This window comes from Pteronotus mesoamericanus, unplaced genomic scaffold (genome assembly GCF_021234165.1).
Source record: "Pteronotus mesoamericanus isolate MK-2021 breed Mesoamerican mustached bat unplaced genomic scaffold, CSHL_Meso_final contig_101, whole genome shotgun sequence".
Lineage (NCBI taxonomy): Eukaryota > Metazoa > Chordata > Mammalia > Chiroptera > Mormoopidae > Pteronotus > Pteronotus mesoamericanus.
This window is the reverse complement of record NW_026555001.1, coordinates 26,338,101-26,353,315: the sequence shown is the minus strand read 5'-3', so window position 1 is coordinate 26,353,315 and position 15,215 is coordinate 26,338,101.

The window sequence follows — 15,215 nt, the reverse complement described above, 5'->3', positions numbered from 1 at the left end:
CTCCCACCCCTTTCACATGCCAGTCCACGCCTAAGACCCCCCCGCAAATGTCCCTCCCTCGGGACGCTGTCCCCACTCCCCCTGCATACCCCCTGCACTCCCCAAGCCCCCCCGCCTGGTGCTACTCTGCTCAGAACTGGCCTTTGCCCCCAGAGACAGTGCCAGGCTCGGCTGAGAACGGGCTGCTCAGCGAGGAGGTAGCCTGCGGTGCACCACACGGGACCTGGCGCACAAGTCCCAGCTTGCCCACGTGACCCTGGACGAGGCCCTCCAGGTCCCAACCAGTAAGACAGGACTCAGAGAGCCAGGCTCACTGACCTTGGCCTTTCGTGTCAGCACGCAGAGGGGAGATGCAGGGCCTCGGGGTGTGCGCGGCCCCTCCACGGGCCAGATCTGCCTGCCTCTGGCTCAGAGCAAACGCTGGGAGCGGCCCCTGGGCCCTTAGATGAAGGGCCAGAGCCGGGGCTGGGACCAGGCGCCCCGTCGGGGCAGTGCCAGGGTGGGAAGATCCCAGACCGAGCCGTGCAGAGGAGGGGAGCAAGCAGCACTGGAACCAGCGGGTGGAAGCAAAGACCTGGACGCTGGCTTCAGGGCCAGCTCGGGGTGGGGGCTGGGGGGTGGGGGGTGGGCGAGGGCAGCACCTCTGCTCCCCCAGCCACACCTGCTGCACAGCCAGGGCGGGCGGGCGGGCGGGCTGTGAGCAGAGCCCCTGGCTGCAGATGGGACCCAGGGGGCCCCTGAGCGGGTGACTGCGGGGGGCATTACCCACTCCCGACAGCAGGGGGAAGCAAGGAGACAGGCTGCAGAGACCCACAGGCTGCCCCCTGGGCCTGGGGCAGGAGCGGCAGGGCTGAGCTGGCGATAGGCTGCCCCTGCGGGGGCTCAGGTGGGTTTCAGGTGGAGCAGCCTGGTGCGGGAACGAGGCTGCCGGGAGCCCCACCTCAAAGCCCCGGGTTCCCTGGTGTGGCAGGCCCGGGATCTCCCTGCGTCAGGCCACACTCTCGTCCCCACATCCCTCCTGTCCCAGTGGGCTCTGTCGGCCTTGGCGGAGTGACCGAGCGACCTGACAACTTGCTCAGGGTCCCTGGACCCTGCAGAGGGGCCTCAAGCACGGGGTGCTGCTGCCCCCTGGTGGCCATGGCCGGGAGGGCCTTCCCGGGCTTGGCTGGCTGGACCCCTCTCCTCTCCGGGGGCTGGTTTCAGAGCTGCTTGGGCCTCAGTTACATAGGAGCTGTCTGTCCCGCCCCACCTGACAGATGGGGAGACCGAGGCCTTCAGGAGCACCTTATTTTTCCTGAGCCACCCAGACTCTGGAGTCAGAGCTGGGTTTCTGGTACCCAGGACTTGGAGGCCTTGTCAATAGGGCGCCCGTTGAAGTTCAGTTTCAGATAAACAAGTCATCTTTCCATATCCCCGTGCCTCATGCAGCAGTTTATGTCCGACTGGCTGCACCTGGTAGCCCTGCCTGTTAAGCCACGGCGCAGGGTCTGCACAGCCTCGGGGCGGGCCAGGAGCGAGAGGGGCAGCGCCCAGGCCGCCCCGGGCTCTGGGCACGCGGCCCCCTGGTGGAGCCGCCCCTCGTGCCCGAAGACCCGCAGACCTGGCACCGCGGTCCGGTGCAGCCCCCTGAGCTCGGCCCGCCGGGAGGCCCCCAGACCCCCTGCTCAGCCCTCAGCTCCAGGACCACCGCTGAGGGTTGGGAGGGTTGGGACGCAGGTGCCACCCCAGCAACCCCTGCGGCCAGTGCACAGACTGTCCCGTCGTGACCTGGCCTCACTGTGTCTCTGAGGCCGTCCCTGAGCATCTCACACAGAACCGGAGGGGAGCTGCTGTCGAGGGGGTGGCTGGGCGGCGGGCCAGCTGGTGGGGGTTCAGGAGGCCCCCCACCGCCTGCCCCCTGCGGAGGGGCAGGTGCAGCCACACAGCATCCCAGCTGCCCCCACTACCAATGGCTGCAGTTCCTGTCCCCAACTAAGAAATGAGCGAGAACTCAAGGACCTAAGATCACCAGGCCCTTCACAGCCCCGGAATGGGAGTCCCCCGGCCCCGCCGGAGGCAACAGCAGGGCCCACTGGCCACCAGAGGCGAAAGGGCTGGCGTGTGGGGCCGCGGGCAGGAGGCACGTGCCGGTGAGCGCCTGTCTGCAGGCAGGACCCGCCCCTCCGTGAGGCGGTGCACAGGGCGGCCCCTGCGTCCCCGAACCAAAAACTGAGACGCAGGTTTAACAAAAAGGTATAAAGATTTTTTTATTTGTGAATTTACTTATTTGAGATGTCCTAAAGAGGTTGGAGGATATGTTCATAAATCAGTTTTATTACAAAAATAAAATTTTATGAAATCAGACACGTGTGTGCCGCCTGTTGTCCCATGGCCGTTGCGGTGCTGGGGTCTCGGGGGTGAGGCCACACAGCCCACGTTGCAGGTGCTGAGAGGGCAGGGGACAGAAAGGTGAGCAAGAATGGCACTGTATTTGGGAAGATACAAGGGGCCATGAAGAAACCAGACTTAGGGGGTGTGTCTGGGGAGTGATAGGGACGACACTGGTCTTCCACTGAGGCCCTAACCAACGGCCTCAGACGGGGCGGCCACACTGCAGAGGGGGCGTTCACGGGAACTGTGGGCCAGGAAGCTGAGGCGGGTGCGCCAGGCTGCACTCTGCCCCGGGGGCTCTGGGAGGCCCTGTCCCCTGCTCATGGGGTGCTGGCAGAATCCGCTCCTTACAGGATGTTCCATCGCGTGTCCCTGCCAAAGCCACTCCTGGCTTCCAGGTGCCCTGGAAGACCTTGGCCTGTGGTCCCTTCATGCAGCCTCAACTGGCTACCCTGGCCCCCTGGCTGACCCGGGATGGTTGCCAGGATACCTCTATGACCCGTCCTGCCATTGTGACCTGTGTTACTTCTGTGACCTGTGGCCACCTGACACCAGACAGTGCTGGGCTGGGACCTCTGCAGGGACCCACAGGCAGGGTCAGGGAAGGCTCCCCAAGGCCTTGTCATGTTCAGACTCAGACTCGGCAGTTGAGACAGAGCTGGCCCCGTGGAGAACTGGGAAGCCACCCTCAAAGTGATAGCAAGTGTCCCCAGGGCAGGGACAGCCCGGCTGGCCGGGGCAGGGCAGGGTGCGTGGGCGGATGAACGGCCCTCGGTGGGTTCAAAATGCTGTCACAGCTGTGAAGGCTGGTAGGCACGAGAATGGCATGATCTGATTTATATTTTTTAATGATCACGCTGTGATTTGACATTTAAAATGATATTTGAGATGAGTCTTGAGAGCACAGGTACAATGGAGGCAGATGGAGAGGGTGAGAAATGTGCTTCAGGTACAGAGAGTGGGTACAGCCCCCGGCCCCGGGGACAGGAGACGTGGAGACCAGAGACCACGGCACAGGCCCCAGAGAGACCTGTGAGTGACGGCACAGGGAAAGGACACAGGAGACCCGCCATGGAGGGGAGAGGGCGGGGGGACGGGGGACCCGCCATGGAGGGGGCAGGGCAGGGGGGACGGGGGACCCGCCATGGAGGGAGCAGGGTAGGGGGACGGGGGACCCGCCATGGAGCGGGCAGGGCGGGGGAGGGGGACCCTCTGTGAAGGGGCGTGGCTGGAGGGAAAGGGAGGAGGGGCAGGAGACAGGGCAACCAGCCCCCTCCATGGAGGGTCCCCCATTCCCCCTGCCCTAGCCCTCTCCATGATCCCCTGTCCCCCCACCCTCTGTCTCCCCTGGTCTGTCCCTCTTGGGGTCCCTTATCCACCCTGCCCTGTCCCTGTCTCCATCCCCATCCCCCTGCCCTGCCCCCACCCCCCACGGGAGGTCCGCATCCCCTCCTGCCAGGCCTCCTGGTTTCCTGTCCCATCCCCTCACCCACGGGCCTCTGAGGGCCCTGTGCTGGGCCTCAGGTCTCCACCTCTCCCGTCCCCCGGCCGTGCCCGCCCCCAGTACCTGAACCGCACCTCGCCCTCCGCATCTGCCTCGACGGGCGGTTTCTCAGGGGCAAGAGGCGGCCCCCAGGTGTGCCCTGCGCAGCCTCGAACGCGCAGCACCTGACCCTGCCGTCAGGGCGCTGGCCTGTCCTCTTAGACTGTCAAATACAATCTAACAACGTGGCTTCCAGTAGGAGCCTACAGACATGTCTGTTGACCATTTCAGACCTAAGGAAATGTAATGGTCCTTTCATTAGACAGAAGCACCAGAGAAAAGAGAAATAGGGGAAATGAAAAAAAGGAAGAAAAAGAAAAAAAATGACAGTGGCCTTGAAAAGAGGTCAGTGCCTCTGAATTAATAGCCAGGCGTGGCAGGTTTTAGAAATTCTCGTAGCGCCAGCTGTGCCTGCCGCGGCCCAGCGGTGGGAAACCGCAGGTCCAGACCCTGTGCCCTCAACACGCAGCTCAAACAGCATCTTAAATGTCAAATCACCGAGCGATCTCCGGAGGGGGGGACGGATCGAAGAGGGTACGGGGGACAGGTGGCGATGGAGGGGACTTGACCGGTGACTCGGGGTGGTGAACACACAGCACAGCGGACGGGTGACGCCCTATGCAATCGAATACCCGAAACCCATGGAACTGTATTAATCGATGTCACCCCAAGGAATTAAATTACAAATAAGTAAAATGTGGGGTCTTTGAGGTGGACCCCTCGTGAATGGGATGGATACCCTTTTCAAAGACACCCCCTGCCAGGCTTATTGGGGAGACCGCTTTGTAAGTTTAAAATGTCTAACCACTATGCTGTATCCCTCAAACTAATACTGAGAGTCAACTCTAATTGAAGTATTTTTAAATTATTAAAAATAAATAAAAATATAACTCAGAGTGATCTTCAAAAACTATAAATTGGATCATGTCCTTCTCGCGCCCAAACGCCTTGCTGGCTGCGGCCGCCGTCAGCGGTGCAGACGGGCTCGCTGCTGGGAGGGACCCGCGCTGCTGGGGGCAGGGGGCCTGTCTCCTGCTCCCGGTGCCTGCGTCCCTGTCCTGGTGGTCTCTGGCCGTGGTGCGGGCAGAGCTGTGCTCCCTGAGCGTGTGCTAAGCATCTACTCAGGCTGCTTCATGCTAGAGTGGGAGCAGATGCAGAAAAAAAAATTAGAAAAAGAAACCTTAATGGTTCTCATAGCATTTTCAACCCACCCAAGGGACCCTCATGCACCCACCCACCGACCCTCCGTGCGCCCCAGCCAGCCTGGCTCCCCAGCCCCAGGGGAAAGGCTGGGAGGTGCTGTCCAGCAGCCAGTGAACGTGCCTCTGGTCGGATGTCTGGACACAGCTGCTGTTCTCTGAGGAAGGAAATGGAGGGAGGCACCCGCTAGGTTCAGCTGCGCACAAGGGGACTGAACTGTCCGCGATACGGTGACGGGATCGCAGCTGCGTGGCCCCAGCGCGCTCTCGCCCCATCGCTGCATCCCAGGGACCCATGAGTTGCCCGCAGCAGGAAGCAGCTCGCGGCCTCTGACAACCCACGGACCCTCTGCAGAGCATTCCGCTCACTCGGCTGTTCTCGACCTCAGGTCCTAGAACCGCAAGTCCTGGGATGGGGCCGGTTCTGACTTTTTAATTCCACTCGTACAAAGAAAGTCAGGCCAGGCCCCTTGTCCATGGCTGCCACAGTTGCTGTGGAAACAGTGTGGAGGTTCCTGGGGAAAAACAACAAAAAAAACCCAAACCAAAACAGAGCTACCATGTGCTCCAGCAATCCCACTTCTGGGTCTCCGCTCAAAGACCTGAAGGTGGGTCTGGGAGAGACACGTGCACACCCACGCTCCGGGCGGCGTTGTTCACAATGGCGAAACGGGGAAGCAGCCCAGGTGTCCCACTGACGGGCCAATGGGGAAGCCCCGTGCGGTTGATCCATGGAATGGAACATGGTCCCTCCGTAAAGGAAGGGCATCATGAGAGGTCCGATGTGGCCACGGAGCAAGTGGCTACTACACTCCCCTCCTCCCGGGACCAAACTGCAATTACAACTGAAACAGAGCAAGCGACCGGAATGACGAGCCGAAGACCAGCTGAAGGGGAACCTTACAACCAAAGATTCAAAGAAGCTGCCACAATGAGACTGGTAGGGAGGGCAGAGGCGTGAGAAGGGGACAGACTGCCCCGAATGAAAGAAGAAAGGTCCAGAAAAAAGGCTAAATGAAGCGGAGGCAAGCACTAAACCAGATACAGAGTCCAATGCAGCGGTTATAAGGATGCTCGAGGAACTGAGGGAAAGAGTGGATGAAATTGGGGAGGACTTCAAGAAAAAGATAGTAAGCAAGGAAAAGGACAAAGAAGCAATTAAAAAAAAGTCAGAAATGAAGAATACAGTATCTGAAATGAATGCAGAAGAAGGAATAAACGGTTGGATGAAGCAGAGAATTGAATTAGCAGTTTGGGAGACAAAGTGGCAGAAAATACCCGATCAGAAGAGGAAAAAAAAAACAAAACAAAAATCTTCCCTAACCTGGAGAAGGAAAAAGATACATATACATGGTCCGGAAGCACAGAGGAACCCATACAAGATGAACGCAAAGAGGCCCACACCCAGACACATCATATTTAACGTGGCAAAGACTAAAGACAGAGAATCTCAATAGCAACAAGGAAAGACAGCTATACCTACAAAGGAGCTCCCATAAGTCTGTCAGCTGATTTCTCACCAGAAACATTTCAGGCAAGAAGGGATTGGCCCAAAATAATCAGAATGATGAAAAGCGAGGACCTACGACCAAGACTACTCTACCCAGCAAGGCCATCCTTCAGAACCGAAGGAGCCTCGCCTTGGCTGGGTGGCCCAGGTGGTCAGGGTGTCGTCCTGATCCGCCCAGGCTGCCGTTCGGTACCTTTCAGGGCACACGCCAGGAGCAGCCAGTGAATGCAGCAGTAAGTGGAACAACAAAGCGACGTTTCTTTCTCTCTCCCTTTATCTAAAAATCAATTAAAAAAAAAAGAAAGAAAAAGAGACAGAACCCAAATAAATAAAATCAGAAATGAGAGGAGAAGTAACAACCGACTCCACAGAAGCACAAAGCAGTGTAAGGAAACGTCACAAACAACTATGTGCCAACACAGTGGACAATCTGGACGTAATGGATAAAGTCCTAGGAACACAGACGATCTTTCAGACTCAATGAGGAAGAAGCAGGAAATCTGAATGAAAATCCGATTGCAATTAACGAAACTGAAGCCGTAACCAACAGCTCCCAAGAAACAAAAGTCCTGAACCAGACAGCTTCACAGGTGACTTTTACCAAATTGTCAAGGAAGAGCTGACACCTATCTTTCTCAAACTGTCCCAAAAAATGCCAGAGGAGGGAAGATCTCCCCCGCCCCACACTCCTTTCACTAGGCTGGCATTATGCTAATTCCAAAACCAGAGAAAGACACTAAAAAGAAAGCAAATTGTAGGCAATACCCCTGAGGAACATAGATGCTAAAATCCTCAGCAAAATTTTAGCAAACCAGATCCAGCAGTACATTTAAAATATTATGCCAAAAAAAAAAAAAAAGAAAGAAAGAAAAGAAAAGAAAAGACTATTCACCACCATCAAGCAGGCTTTATTATTCCAGGGATGCGAGGCTGGTGCAGTATCTGCACATCAGTAAGCGTGATATGCCATAGACACAGAATGAAGGGCGAAAAGCACAAGATCAACAGGGAAGAAAAAGAAGCATTTGATAAAACCCAGCACCCATTTATGATAAAGACTCTCAGCAAAATGGGAATACAGGGAATATACCTCGACACAAAGGCCATGTAACGCAAGCGCACAACCAGCATCAAACTCAGTGGCAACAGCTACGAGCGTTTCCCTTAAGATCAGGACCAAAACAGGGATGCCTGTTCTCACCCTCTCCTTCAGCCCAGGGCTGGAGGTTCTGGCCCCAGCAATCGGACGGGGAGGGAAATAAAAGGCACCCACGCTGGAAAGGAGGAAGTAAAACGGTCACTATTTGCAGATGCTGTACATAGAGAAGCTCAAGGTTTCACCAAACGCTCCTAGAACTGACCTATGAGTCCAGTCAAGTAGCAGGACACAAAAATCAGTTGCATTTTTACAGACCAACACGAACTATCAGAAAGGGAAACGAGGGAACAATCTCATTTACAGTTGCAACCAAAACCAACCAACCAACCTGGGGATAAACCTAACCGAGTAGAAGCCCTTCCCGCGCCTCGGCTCTCCAGGCATGGTGCCTGCGAGGGACGCTGCTCAAGGAGGCGCGAGGATCAGACGGAAGGAAGGCGGCACCACCGGCGGCACGGTGTGCTCGTTAATTGCCTGCAGGTGGCAACTGCAGGAACGACACTCACGTGCTGTCAAAGGTAAGGGGTGACGAATAACTTTCTCTCTGTGCACTCGGCAGAGGTGCTCAGAACCGTTGTGACAATGGTGCCTCATCTTCGCGCTCTTCTTCCAGAGGCGGCTCCAGTCGGTCTCCCAGTGCGGCTGCGAGGAGGGACACGCGGTGCTGGTGGGTGACATCAACACACCCCACGGCCGGGGGTTACACGACGGTGAGGGACAGAAAGTGACTCTTCACAAGCCCGACACTTACTCCGCGGTCACGCCAGGGAGAGCCTGACTGCCCATCAGAGGCTCTGTCCGAGAGGGCGACAAGGTTGAGCTGCCACAACGGGCTGCTCAGCATCTGAACCCCGTGGAATCGACTTGCTTCTCGTGTCCCACAACGTGGGCCAGGGAGCCACTGCAGCTCGTCCCCTCCATACGGTGACTCAGGGACCTGGGGGCCCCACCAGCTGCCCCGGAGGCCTGCTGTCCCTCGGCACACGGTGGGCAAGGAGCACAGGCCAGCGGCGTGCAGGACGGACGGACGGACGGACGGACGGATGGGCAGTGCCAGGAAGGCCCGGGAGGGGCCCCCGACACCGGGTCCCGCCTCTGGCCAGACCTGAGCCGCATGGCGCGAGGGGCTCGGACAGGCAGAGCAGCGGGGATGCCGTGCTCCTGGACACCGGGACGGCCTGCCCTCCTTCCCGTCCCGGTACCTGTGCCGCTGACGCTGTCCACCTCTCCAGGAAGAGACACCAGGGAGGAGAAGAAAATAAAGGCGTGTCAGCCAGCCAATGAGGCGCGTCAAAGGACCATGAGTGAAGACAACACTGTCCCCTCATTTCTAAAGGGAAGTCCCCTTGCCGCCCAGGCTCACGCTCTCCCTCCCCTTTCTTCTTAGAGCAAGCGCGTTGCTCTGGAGCCGCCAAGGTGCAGCAGGCCCACAGCACCGTCCCCCATCGAGGACGGCCACGAGCTCGGGACAGAACAGAGACGCTGCTGTCCGCGGGTCCTGGAACAAAGCCGCAGAGGGCAGGCTGGGACGCACGTCAGGACTGGACGTGTGAGCAGCAGGGCAGTGACTGACCGGTCCCGCTGGGACCTCAGCTCTGTCCTGCAGGCGGTGAGTCTCAGCCTGGTTCCCCAGGCAGGACGGGAAGGATGCAGAGAGGACGGGACAGGGGCTGTGGGAGCCAGAGGGTGGGGGGCTGCGGGGACCCTTCCCCCCCTTCTCCTGGCCCTGCTCCTGCCCCGAGGCTGCAGCCATGGTGGGGGTTGGAAGCTCCTAAAATGCCCAGGAAAAACCCTTCTCTGGTGAGGACCCGGGAAAATGGGCCCTGTGCTTGTTTTGGCGGGGGGTGGGGTGGGGAACAGAAATCCTGCTTATTTTTTCTCTTTCCAGTTTGCCCTGAAAATGACCCAGGGCTTATGTGAAGCTTCAACGCAGCGCATGGGAGAGAGGAATCCCAGATTCTGAGAGAAGCGGGAGCTTCCAGCACGTGGAAGGTGGTGGGGAGTCCAGGAGAAGATGTGCCGATGGTGACCTGGGCCCGCACAGAGCACAGCCCGTGGGCCACCGCGGACTCCCTGCCACCCTGGTGCTGAGGTCACTCCCACAGACGCCGGGACAGACCTGCCTTAATGTCCTCACAGTCTTAACCAGTGCCTCCCAGGCTCTGCTGCTCGGCGGTGGGAAGAGACTGTGGAACCCTGTTCGGTGAGGAGGGAGGGCAGCCGTCCACGGGCAGCTTCATCCGGAGTCTGGGGGGAGGGTGGGACTGAATCTGAATCGGTCGAGTGGGCGGAGGCCAGGGCTCTGCAGCCCCGGCTCACAAACGCGCCGTACCCTGGATTTTATTTCGGAGGACAAATTCATTCATCTTTGCAAATAAATCTATTTTCCTCTGCATTTTCAGTGTTTCCTTCATTTCCTATGTTAACAGCTCAGTTTCTTGTTTGGAAGGTGAACCTGAGCGGGTGACAAGCAGCTCCCAGGCCCCTGCGCGGCGGGGGTGCGGGACTGACTCAGCTCGTGTCCCAGGAGCGACCAGCCTCGGCTTTTTGGTCAAATATATGCTTATATTCATACAGGGGGTGAGGAGTTTTCACATTTTTACAAAAATAAGAACATGTTGTAGGAATTACGCTACAGCTTGCTGTTACACTTGCCATTGAAGACATTTTATTAAACATAAGGGAAAGAAATACTCAAAACTACTATTTTCTAATTATTTCACTGCTGATTTCCCACTTATTTGCACTGTTACCGAGGAAGCCATTTATGCTATTGCATCAGCAGAGAGAAACCGCGTGCATGGAGTGCTGCCCTGGCCCCCCGTTTGTCGCTGTGTCCTTGGTAGCTTGGAATCGGCCACAGAGGGAGCATGGCCGCCACAGAAACTGGCAAACGCCACTCGTCGGCGCCCTCTTCCCAGGAGAGCCGGTTGTTAAATGTTTCCCAGCACAGCACTGATACAATCCGAAATTCAGGGCATTAAGCTGAGCGTTAAAGAAAATAGCGTTCCATCAGGTGGCGCGAGGGAGCGACAGGCAGAGCGATTTCTGGACTTCTGGACGGTGTTGCGCCGGCCCAGTTAGGCTGACTGACTGGCACTGGCTCCCCGGCCGATCGGCTGTGTGATATGAGCGCGCTCCTTGACCGCCCTGTGCCTCCATCTGTAAAGGGAAATAAAACTGCTACTTCCCCGGGAGGACTGTCGTGGGAGTAAAGGGATGGGTCCACAGGAAGCCCTGGCAAGAGCGCCGGGGGCGGCCTGGCGTTCAGGGAGTCCCCGCCCTCAGGTCAAGCGCCCGGCGGGGCTCCGGTTCCCACCTGCGCAGCTCGGGTGAGGATGCCACCTCGCCTGGCGTTTGAATGAGGGGGCATTTTCTGCGGGAGCCGTCCAGCAGCGGCCCTGTCGGGGCCGTGAAACAAGCGGGAGCACAGGAGCATGTGCTCAGACTCGTGGGCCCCTTGCAGGGCGCGTGCGAAGGTCAGGAACCCCAGGTCCTGGGAGTGGGGGCGGGGAGGAGCAGGGCAACAGGTAAGGCTGACCCCTGTGTTTGCTGTGTGGCTGTTGTGTGAGAAAGATGAAATCCTGCGGCATCAGCACGAGACGCACCTGGGAGACCGTTCCGGTTTTAGCTCTCAGAGAACTGAGGCCCAGAGAAGGAGACCTCCCAATTAGGAACCTGATTTTATTTTTAAAAAAAGAGTTTATTTATTTTTAGAGAAGGGACAGGATGAAGAAAGAGAGGGAGAAAAATATTGATTGGTTGCCCCTTGCACACCCCCGAACGTGGAACCTGCCCGCAACCCAGGAAGGTGCCCTGACCAGGAATTGAACAGGTGACCTTTAGGTTCATGGGCTGGCGCCCCATCTACTGAGCCACACCAGTCAGGATAGGAACCTGATTTTAAACTGTAATCTCCTTTGGGACAGCGGCCATTTCTACGCAAAGCATGAAAGTCATTTTGGGTAAATGAGTTGGTCAGCATGAACTCTCCCCTCTTAGGCATCTGTTTCATTAGCTTTCTTTTTGTCTAATGGGTGATCACACACACACACTTGATCTTTTGTGTTTGTGATAGTAAGTTATACCTCATTAAAAAGTTAAAAGATAAATGAGACATGCTTCTGCCCTGAAGAACATTATCATGCAGTTGAGCAATTAGGGCATGGTGAAATTAACTACAGTAGAAGGCGAGATTTGTTCCAAGTGACGGATTTAGGGGACAGTATGGCTGAGAGGTCAGGGATATAGACCCACAGCAGGGGCCCTTGGCTTGGAAACCGCTCCTCAGGGGCCAGCTTCCTGACCTTACCCGGTGACTTCGCTTCTGTGAGTTCACATCTGCAACCCCATTTGCTCTGTGAAACGCAAGTCACGGCACCTGCGCGCCAGGACTGGAGGGAAGATCAGGTGGGCCCGCGCTCGGTGCCGCCCGCGGCTCAGGCCGGCAGGCGTCAGCTCATGTTACAATTATTCCTAATATCTCAGGTAACACAGGAGTATGACGCCTCGCCCCCACGGCAGCCCACAGGCCTCAAGGGGACCTTTCTTTACTGGTCCCCTCAGTTTCCAGTTTCCCTTTGCCTGGCCAGGAACAAAATCTCAGTTCCAGATTTTCTCATTTGAGGTGTAAGCTCAGTCAAGTTGCTGTTTCTGCCTCTCAGCTCAGTTTGAATTAAACTCTTTTTTTTCCCCTACAAAAATTCTCATGTAGAAATCCAGACACTGGACTCGCCCATTTTAACAGCGGTTTGTCGTTCTTGGAGAGTATTTCTTACAGAATTTCCCAAACCTGTATTCCACAGAACCCCGGTGATGCTAACAAACGTCTGTGATACCAGGGGGTTTCAACGTTTTTATATTTATGTCATACACCATATATTTACAAAAGGAGGCAGCCATGCCTGCCTCTGCCCTCACACCCGTCTGCCTTCCCTGGCCCCCACGCTCACAGGAGGGTGTTCAAGATGATGAAATGTACAGACAAGAGAGCAACAGGCATAGACAGCTGAGCCAACCATTCTGGCCACACAGTCTTCTTGGAGGAACTGCTGTTGAGCAAAGCTACCGCTGCACAGACCGAGCGATGGAATCCCGCCGGCCCCCTGCTTGCTGGACCCTTCCCCAGTGAGTGCAGGGTCCTCATCACACAGATGAGGGAGGGGTTGCTCAGGTTGCCCAGTTGGCTGGGGCACCGCTGGGGAGCACCGGAACGCAGTTCTCCCAACGGCTTCTGCAGGCATCCTTCGGATGCAATTGGCTGGGCTCTTAACAGTGGACGTGTGTTCTAATGTTTCACGAGTGGCTGGGGAGCCCGCCAGCACGCCCCCGGTTCCTCCGTCAGCTCAGGCCACGTGGTGGCTCGGTGGGCCAGGGGCAAGCATGTGTCTGCACCGAGGCCCACAGAAAGCCAAAGGGCATCGCGGTGTCACAGAGCTGGGGTACGAGTAACCTTTCTTTTATTGAATAATGGCCTCAAAGCCATTCACAACTTTCATTACACGACAATTGCTCTGTTTTATTATTACTCCTTGTTGTTAATCTCTTACTGTACCTAATTGATAAATGAAATTTTAAGGCGTCAACCCAACCCTGGGGTCCAGGTACCATCTGCGGTTTCAGGCATCCTCTGGGGGTCTCAGAACGTGTCCCCTACGGATAGAGGGGGGTTAGTACTGAGTTTTCTGAGTGCTCAGAGTTCTGAGACAGTTGAAGACAAGGGGGTTTATTTAAATAGAGGGTTTAAGAATTTCAGGCTTAGTGCTTGTAATGCAATAAACTTAATAAAGGGCTCTTGTTTCTATGTAGCTATTCGTCTATGGAGCATTATTCTATGAAGTTATTATTACGCGTCTCATTCTATAAAATGCAACCGCTGGAGAGTTGATTGAAATTCAGTTCACATGCTCATGTAGTAAGAAAACACCACTGATAAATAGTGCAACCCTTTGAGCAACACCATAAAAACAAGTCATCCTTTCCAAAAGGCCGCTTCCTGGGCAGATGCGCAGCGCCGCTGTCTGGGGGGGAATGGATGGCCCCATCTCCTTTCTTCCCTCTTCTGTCTGCGGAGAGGGAGTGGGACTGGGAAGGAGGCTGGGGGCCAGGGAAGGGGGATGGCGTGGGACTCGGGGCTCAGAAGCTCGTCAGCCAAGCTGTTTCTGCCTGCTGACTCCTCGTGAATGACCAGCTTGCATCCCTTCGGGATCCATCTGTGGGCCCAGCACACGGGCGGCGTCCTTTCAGAGAGGTTACAGGTGCTCCGTCAGACCAGGACAGGCGCCCGGAAACCCTCTCCACATCAGACTTCTCAGGAATTTGCGGACAGTGTGAACTTGAACCCACAGCCCTTGGGAAGGCAGGCCTGCGCTCACAAACCCTCAGGGACGCTGTTTCTGCATCCGGAGGACAGGCCGAAACAGAGCAGCTTTCCCGCCAGCCACAGGCCACCTTTCTTCCCTCCACCCTTTCTCCACGGGGCAGCCTCGGGTCCGAGGAGGCTGTTGGCGCGTGGGCCCTGCGCTAGTGGGACTTCCGGGAAAGGAAGAGACGCCAGGTTGCTCTGCCTCATGGGCCCCCAAGGCTCATAGTAAACAAATTTGTTTTTTTGGGTGTGGTCCCCTCACGTTGGGCTCAGATTCTAAAAAATGCAAACAAATACACCATTCCCAAGTGGCTCATCAAAATCTCTGTTCTGTAGTATTGAGAAATGGAGCCTGAAAATGAAATTCTCTCGAGCATGTTTAAGATGATTTCCCACTCTATTGACGTATTTTTTGCCAAAGGAGGCAGCTGGAAGAATTGTTCCACTGCAAGTTTTGGGTGTTTCTGGATTTGTTTTTCTCCGCCTCCCCCTCCCCCACTCCCGTGTCCATTGGAAGAGGGTTGTTGGGGGCTGAACCGTGGCCGCCACATTTATGTCGAAGCCCTAACTCCCATAACCTTGGAATGTGACTATTTGGAAATAGGGCCTTTCAAGAGGTGGTTGGCTGAAAACGAGTGTGTTCCGCGGGGCCCTCACGGTCTCCTTACAGGGGGAAGATGACAATGAGGACAGCAGCCTGCCCGTCTGGGAGAGGCCTTGGGAATCCCAACCGGCCAGGCTCTGGATCTGGGACCTCCAGCCCCCAGGCTGGTGAGGAAATGGAGTCGTTAGGTCACCGTCTGTAGTGTTTTCTGACAGCAGCCCGAGCAAACCAACACAGCTGCCCACTTACAAACACGTGAATCATGCCAGCTCGGCAGTCACGAACCTGTGCACCTCACAGACGTCTCCTCTGAGAACTGCCAGTGCCGCCAGCGCGACGTGGAAGTCATTGTCCTCCGAAGCTCGCACGGAGCAGCCTGTACTGAGAGGCGGCGACTGCCCGTGTTTGCTCGTTTTGTGGTCTCGCTGCTACAGCGAACTTCCACTCCGGACTGACTGGTATTGGA